This window comes from Zea mays, chromosome 3 (genome assembly GCF_902167145.1).
Source record: "Zea mays cultivar B73 chromosome 3, Zm-B73-REFERENCE-NAM-5.0, whole genome shotgun sequence".
Lineage (NCBI taxonomy): Eukaryota > Viridiplantae > Streptophyta > Magnoliopsida > Poales > Poaceae > Zea > Zea mays.
In genome coordinates, this window is record NC_050098.1 from 26850512 (window position 1) to 26859177 (window position 8666).

Consider the following 8666-nt stretch of genomic DNA (forward strand, 5'->3'; position numbering starts at 1 on the left):
GCGGCGAATGCCTCGGCTCGGCACCGCAAGCAAGAGCGTCGGGAGGTCTGTTCGGTGAAGGTGGCGGCACCAGTCTACCTAGACTGGTCCGACAAGCCCATCACCTTCGACCAAGCCGACCATCCCGACCATGTGTCGAGCCCGGGGAAATACCCGCTCGTCGTTGACCCCGTCATCGGCGACGTCAGGCTCACCAAGGTACTCATGGACGGAGGCAGCAGCCTCAACATCATCTACGCCGAGACCCTCGGGCTCCTGCGTGTCGATCTGTCCTCCGTCCGAGCAGGCGCTGCGCCCTTCCATGGGATCATTCCCGGGAAGCGCGTCCAGCCCCTCGGCTAGCTCGACCTTCCCGTCTGCTTCGGAACACCCTCCAACTTCCGAAGGGAGACCCTGACGTTCGAGGTGGTCGGGTTCCGAGGAACCTACCATGCGGTACTGGGGAGGCCATGCTACGCGAAGTTCATGGTCGTCCCCAACTACACCTACCTGAAGCTCAAGATGTCGGGCCCCAACGGGGTCATCACCGTCGGCCCCACGTACAAACACGCGTTCGAATGCGACGTGGAGTGCGTGGAGTACGCCGAGGCCCTCGCCGAGTCCGAGGCCCTCATTGCCGACCTGGAGAGCCTCTCTAAGGAGGTGCTAGACGTGAAGCGTCATGCCGGCAACTTCGAGCCAGCGGAGACGGTTAAGTTCGTCCCCCTCGACCCCAGCAGTGATGCCTCCAAGCAAGTCCGGATCGGCTCCGAGCTCGATCCCAAATAGGAAGTAGTGCTCGTCGACTTTCTCCGCGCGAACGACGACGTCTTCGCGTGGAGTCCCTCGGACATGCCCGGCATACCGAGGGATGTCGCCGAGCACTTGCTGGACATCCGAGCTGGAGCCCGACCCGTCAAGCAGCCTCTGCGCTGATTCGACGAGGAGAAGCGCAGAGCCATAGGCGAGGAGATCCACAAGCTAATGGCGGCAGGGTTCATCAAGGAGGTATTCCATCCCGAATGGCTTGCCAACCCTGTGCTTGTGAGAAAGAAAGGGGGAAATGGCGGATGTGTGTAGACTACACTGGTCTCAACAAAGCATGTCCGAAGGTTCCCTACCCTCTGCCTCGCATCGACCAAATCGTGGATTCCACTGCTGGGTGCGAAACCCTGTCTTTCCTCGATGCCTACTCGGGGTATCACCAAATCAGGATGAAAGAGTCCGACCAGCTCGCGACTTCTTTCATCACACCCTTCGGCATGTACTGCTATGTCACCATGTCGTTCGGCTTGAGGAACACGGGCGCGACGTACCAGCGGTGCATGAACCATGTGTTCGGCGAACACATTGGCCGCACGGTCGAGGCCTACGTCGATGACATCGTAGTCAAGACAAGGAAAGCCTCCGACCTCCTTTCCAACCTTGAAGTGACATTCCGATGTCTCAAGGCGAAAGGCGTCAAGCTCAATCCCGAGAAGTGTGTCTTCGGGGTGCCCCGAGGCATGCTCTTGGGGTTCATCGTCTCCGAGCGGGGCATCGAAGCCAACCCGGAGAAGATCGCAGCCATCACGCAGCACCCCGAGCCCTTGTTGGAGACACCCGGGGGCTACACGCACCCCTGGGAAGAGCCGCTTGTCATCACCAAAGTTCTGAAGCCCTGGACGAACGAGCTGGCCGACAGTCAAGGCAAGGCCTACACCAACACTTCGAACGTCTAACAGCTACGTCGCTTCTACCATTAAGATGCTTTCAAGTTGTCCCCTTACCTTGCCCCCGCGCAAGTTTTAGTCGTTAAGGAAGGGTCAGCCTTGCCTCGGCAGAGCCCGACCCTCCCTCGGGGGCTAAAAAGGGGGGAACCCCTCTGCGTCAAAATTTTCAATCGAAAAGGCTTTTGCGCTCCCCCGGCTATGTTGGAAGCAGGACCCCAAGGAGCGAACGTGGGTGCATGTAAGTGGCAAGGCAGACTGAGCCGAGGGACTCCTACGCCTCCGGGTTATGGACACCTCACTCGTCACCCGCCACGAAAAGTGACCCCTACTTGGGGAAGCCACCCTGCTACTGACAGGCGGGGTCGGACACGCAAAATGAAAGGGAAAGGAGTACGACTTCATGCAACGGTAACAAAGTGTTCAGGCCTCAGCGGCCGCAGAAAGACACACGTGCATCCAACAGAAACTGCTCCGACAGAGTTAGGCGTCGCCCCGGGAAGGAGCCGCGCCCTCGGCTTCGCCCCCGCCCTCGGCAAAGTCCATCCCGGCTTCGGACGACGGCGCAGGGGGGAGGATCTCTGCCTCAAAGGTGGTCGCCAGCACTGCGCTCGGACCCGCGGCGGCCGCATCGAGCCTCTGGACTTCTGTCAGGGCGGCTTCATCTTCGTCAGGAAGGCAATACCCCTCGCTGACCCGCTCCAGGTCCACGACGTAGTGGGAAGCGAGCACGGCGAAGGCCCGCCTGACACCGTGGTGAAGCGCCTCGCGGAGTCTGTCGCGCACATGATCGCCCAGGACCTGCAGGCGACTTTGAGGGGAGCTTCCTGAGGGGACGTCGCTGAAGCCAAGGACCCGGCAAAAGTCTGAGACGGCCTCGGACATGGCCGCATGGTCGGCCTCCCTCTGTTCGGCCGCCCCGTCAAGCGCCTTGGCGGACTCATCAAGGGCGGACTCGAGCTCTGCGAACAACCAGAAGAAAGATCTCAAACACAAGCGGAGGAAACAAGCAGAAACAAAAACCAAAAATGGCCAAGGCGTACCTCCGGCTCGGGCACGCTGCTCCGAGGCTGCGACCTGGGCTACTGCTAGGTCAGCGGCAAGGGCTTCAGCCCGGCTTTCGGCCTCGGCAGCCCGGCCCCGAGATTGGTCCCGCTCATTGACGATCCGGTCGAACTCCGACTGCTGTCGTTGCGCTTCCGCGCGCGCCGTGGCCGCCTCTGCGCGTGCCGCTACCGCCTCGGCTCTCAGATCGGTGCAGAGCAACCGAAGGTCCGCCGCCTCGGCACCCTGCTGAGAGAGGCGCGTAGTGGCCCCGGCGAGCGAAGTCCTCAGGGATCGCAGCGAGCCCCAGACGTCGACCTCGCAGCGGATGAACGACGACTTGGCGGCGCTCAGATCCGTCAGATCCTGAGGGAAGGAAGCGGGGCGTCACGAAAGACGCCTTGGTCACAAAAGAGAAAAGGTATGCCTGAAACCGTTACCTGGAGGATTTTGGGGACGTCCCTGCAGAAAACCTCCAGCGACGACCGGAGCGACCCCACCGTTGCTTCGGCGCACTCGCGGAGCTCGTCCCAGGACCGGTCCTCCTGTTCATCGTCGAGAACAAAGATGGGATCCGAGGCCTCACGGGTCCGGAACCGGAGCAACTGGCGCCGACCCTCGGAGCTCCGCCGCACAGCGACAAGGCTGCCGCCCGGCGGGGCGGATCGCGTCTCCACGCCCCCCTCCTTCGGGGCACCAAGCGTCGACGCCTCGGCCGACTCAGCGTCGGCAGCGACCGGTCGCTCCCCGACTGGGACGGCGACGGATTCAGTGGCGACGGGTGCCAGCACCGCCGGCACGTCCGGTGGGGCCGGGGCCACGTCCGCGTCAGCCGCCTCCTCTAGCACGATGGCTGCCTCGGCAGAAGAGCCGGCCTCGGTAACTCGCTCCACGACAACTGGTGCCGCCTGAGCCCCCTGCTGTGGAGCACCTTGCGAAAAGGTCAGCTGAACGGCAAGGCCCGGAGCGATGCCAGCCGCGCAAGCCGACGCGGTCTTAAGGGCCTTTCGGGGAGCCAGGTTGGTCAGGCCATGGCTTCGCTTGCTGAGAGGAAAAGAAAAATCACGGCCGGGACATACGAATGAAAAGTCAGGACGAAGACGTTCCAAGATACTTACCCGCTCCTAGCCATGATCAACCGTGCCTGGGGGGAGGTCTCTCGGATCTCGACCCCCGAAGGCGCCGCCGAGGTCCGCTTCGCCGGCAGCTTCGGCACCACCCTTGCCTTGGGCGCTCTGAGCGCCCGGGGGACGGATTGCCCAGGCACTGCCACGGCGACCTGAGGGTCGCTCTCCTGCGCTGCCGGCGTGGGCGACGGCTCTTGGGGAGCAGACGCCTCGGCCTGGCTCCCCGGGGTCGCCTCAACTCCCCCAGCCGAGGGGTCAAGTACCCTCTCGGATTGCCCCCGCTCCTCAGGCCAGGACCCCAGCGTCCCGACTCCGGGGACTGACGGCATCAGCCCGCTCGGGGGCTGGCTTGACGGCTCCTGGCCTAACCTCAAGCCAGGGCTGAGGCCAAGGCGGGCAGCCATGTCATCTTCCTCGTCATCATCTTCATCATCGTCGTCGTCATCAGGCGTTTCCGGCGACGGCTCCCTCGGGAGCCCCTCCCTCTCCTGCCGACGACGAAGCTTTTCCAAGGCGTCTCGAGCCCGCATCCGCTCGCGGGCCCAGGCCTTCTCCGCGTCTTTCTTTTTCTTCTTCTCCTCCGCGGCAACCCGTCGCGCTGCTCGGTCCACCGCATCCTGCGGGACCCGTGGCAGGGAAGGCTTGTGCCACCCCACCTCCTGAAGACGGAGGGAAATCCCGACCGTAAGAACTAGGAGCAACCCGATGCAAGAAGAAGGAAGGAGCGGACACTCACCAGAGTCACGCACCCTTGGTCAGGGCGCATCAAAGGCTGGGAGAAGGCACTGGGGTCCGGTTTCCCCAACGCGACGGCCACCCGCCCATAGAGGACGTCGAAGGGAAGAGGATCCGAGGACATCCGCGAGCCCTCCAAGTCGGCCTCCGGTGTCATCTCCCAAAGTGGCAGCCGACGCTCCGCCAAGGGAAGCACCCTCCGGTGGTGGATGGCGGCAATCACTCCCGCGGCGGTGAGTCCCCCTTTCCGCAATGCCTCCAAGGCCTTGAGAAGGGGTTCGAGGTTCTTCTGTCTCTCGTGCGGGGTCCCGTGGCGCCAAGCGTCGGCGGCAACGGTGACTACTCGCTGGGAGAACGGCGGAAGCAACTCGCCATCATTCCGGAGGTAGAACCACCGGCGCTGCCACCCTTTGTTCGAGGACGCAAGGATGGCGGGGATATACAGCGACGCCCGCGACTGCCTCAGCTGAACGATGCAGCCGCCGGCCCGCACTGCCGCGCGGACCTTTCTCTCCCCCGTCAGCGAAGCGAAAAGCTCCGCGAAAAAGAGATGAGTCCACAAGTCCCAGTGGGGGCGATCCCCAAGTACCCCTCACACACCGATATGAAGATGGCGGCCTGCGAGATGGAGTTGGGGCTGAGGTTGTGCAACTCCACCCCGTAGTGGTGCAGAATCGCCCGCATAAAGCGGCTTGCCGGCACACCAAATCCCCGCTCGTGGAAGGAGACGAAGCTTACGACGTACCCCGGCGGTGGGGACGGAGCGGCTCCGCCCACGGGAGGGATCCACTCCGGCCGCGTCTCATCAGAGAGAGGGCGAAGTAAACCCTCAGCAACAAGATCCTCCAGATCGCCCGCCGTCACTGTGGAGGAAGGCCATGGGTCGCGCGGCGAGACGATGGTCACTCGATCAGCCATCACCGAGCAGGAAGGGGTGGCGGCGCAAAGGACAGGGTGGGCGGTTTCCTTTTCTCTGGCTAAATCTCTCGGGTTGCGAAAACCTAAGAGGGAGGCAGGAAGCGGAGCAAAGAACCATCGCCAGACCCTCCTCCAAGTATATAAAGATCAAGGCGAGACCGGTTCAACGTTCCGCCCGGACCGACCGCGGAATTCAAAAACACGAAGCGAAACAGCCGTTCCTCGAACGGCTCACGCACACGCAACGGCCACCCCGCGAACCGCACGCCCCGTCACATTAACTCCGCGGCAGGAAAGGCGGCGCCTCTGGCGGGAGAAGGGAGCGACGCTTCGCCTTCACCATAATGATCGCGTCGAAAAAGGTACACCGCGTCATTCGACTTCGTATCCTTTTCCTTTTTTCCTCTTTCTCTCTCTTGCAACAGGGACCGGGAAAGGGGGATACCCCGAAAAGGATCCTTCCCCGTGAAGGAACTAGGCCCCGAGCCTCCCTACTGATCAGAGGTTCGAAGGCTGGCCCCTCGGAAGGGTTCAACAGCCGCCTCAGAGCGCGTGGGCTCCACACCCACTACTGGTCAGAGGTTCGAAGGCCGGCCCCTCGGAAGGGTTCAACGGCTGCCTCAGGCTACTCGGGCTCCGCGCCCACTACTGATCAGGGGTTCGAAGGCTGGCCCCCGAAAGGTTCACAGCCGCCTCAGACACAGAGCGAGGGATGACCATGGGTACGTTCGATACATAACCAAGGCTCGGGCTGCGCTCCCGAGGTACCCTAGGACATTTCCGAGACCAGCGGGAACGATCTTGTAACGGAATCCCATCAGAGGGAGGCATCAATCCCTCGGACCCCGTCGCCAGGGGACCGGGTCCGGTAGATCACCCGCAGGTACTTTTGAGCGCGCCTCTCGGCCTCTAGCCGACCCCTAACGAACGGGGCACGGACGTCCACTCGGATTACCCGTCTGCAGCTCACCGGGGACACCATGTTCGGCGCCCACCGAGGGCAACATGGCGCTCTCCCCCTCCTCCTTGCGGAAAGGCGACGCAGGGGCATATGTAAAAAAGTCGAGTCTGACCCTGATCGCCCTCTCGCCCTGTGCAGAGGCTCGGGGGCTGCTCTCGCAAACCCGGCTCCGGCCACACCGTTGAAAGCGTCAACATACCAGCCCGAGAACTTGGGACCCGACCGTAAACCCGGGCTACGGCCAGCTCGCATGAGGGAACGACCAGACCAGCCGAAGCATTACGCGAGGCATTAAGACCTCGGAGGAGTCAAACCACTCCTCCGAGGCCTCGGGGGCTACACCCAGCGGGTGCGCTCGCGCGCACCCACCGGAACAAAACGCAACCGAGAAAGGCTGGTCCCCCTTGCAAAAAAGTGCGACGAAAGCCTCCAAGCGAGTGCTAACACTCCCTTCGAGGCTCGAGGGCTACTGTCGGGGACCATAATTAGGGGTACCCTCAAGGCTCCTAATTCTCAGCTGGTAACCCCCATCAGCACAAAGCCGCAAAGGCCTGATGGGTGCGATTAAGTCAGGGATCAGTCCATTCGAGGGACTCGATCACGCCTCGCCCGAGCCTAGCCTCGGACAAGGGCAGCCGACCCCGAAGGACCTCCGTCTCGCCCGAGGTCCCCCTCCAGCGGCGAACATGTTTCCGGCTCGCCCGAGGCCCTGTCTTCGCCAAGAAGCAACCCTGACCAAATCGCCGCACCGACCGACCAAATCGCAGGAGCATTTAATGCAAAGGTGGCCTGACACCTTTATCCTGACACGCGCCCCTCAGCCGACAGAGCCGAAGTGACCGCCGTCACTTCGCCGCTCCACTGACCGGTCTGACAGAAAGACAGCGCCGCCTGCGCTGCTCCGACTGCGGTGCCACTTGACAGAGTGAGGCTGACAGGCAGTCAGGCCCGGCCGCAGGCACCATAGGAAACTCCGCTCCGCCCGACCCAGGGCTCGGACTCGGGCTAAGCCCCGGTAGACGGCGAACTCCGCTCCGCCCGACCCAGGGCTCGGACTCGGGCTAAGCCCCAGAAGACGGCGAACTCCGCTCCGCCCGACCCAGGGCTCGGACTCGGGCTAAGCCCCGAAAGACGGCGAACTCCGCTCCGCCCGACCCAGGGCTCGGACTCGGGCTAAGTCCCAGAAGACGGCGAACTCCGCTCCGCCCGACCCAGGGCTCGGACTCGGGCTAAGTCCCGGAAGACGACGAACTCCGCTCCGCCCGACCCCCGGGGCTCGGACTCCGCCCCGGCCTTAGCCGTCGGTCACCTCCTCGCCCGACCCAGGGGCTCGGACTCGACCTCGGTCACGGAAGACAGACTCGACCTCGGCTTCGGAGGAGCTTACACATCACCCAACCTAGGGCGCAGACCAGCCACGTCAACAGGAGGCGCCATCATCACCCTACCCCGAGCTGACTCGGGCCACGGGAACAAGACCGACGTCCCATCTGGCTCGCTCCGCCAGATAGACAATGATGGCGCCCTGCATACTCTGTGACGACGGCAGCTCTCAGCGCCCTTACGGAAACAAGAGGACGTCAGCAAAGACTCAACAGCTCCGACAGCTGTCCCTCCGCCAGGCTCCGGCACTCCTCTGACGGCCACGACATCACACCAGCTGGGTGCCAAAATCTCTCCGGCTGCCACGACGGCATGTACTTAGGGCGCTAGCTCTCCTCCGCTAGACACGTAGCACTCTGCTACACCCCCCCCCATTGTACACCTGGATCCTCTCCTTACGCCTATAAAAGGAAGGACCAGGGCCCTCTTAGAGAGGGTTGGCCGCGCGAGGACGAGGACGAGACACGCGCTCGCTTAAAGCCGCTCGCTCCCTCTCCCGCGTGGACGCTTGTAACCCCCTACTGCAAGCACACCCAACCTGAGCGCGGGACGAACACGAAGGCCGCGGGATTCCCACCTCTCTCACGCCGGTCTCCGGCCACCTCACTTCCCCCTTCGCGCTCGGCCTCACGTCGACCCATCTGGGCTGAGGCACGCGACGACATTCACTCGTCGGCTTAGAGAACCCCGGTCTCGAAACACCGACATTAGTAGATGAAAAATTGATAGTAAATAAAAATTAGTTATAGTAAATGATATTTTATGGTTATAGTGAGGTATAGAGGAAGTATTTAAAGAAAACTGCTGCAG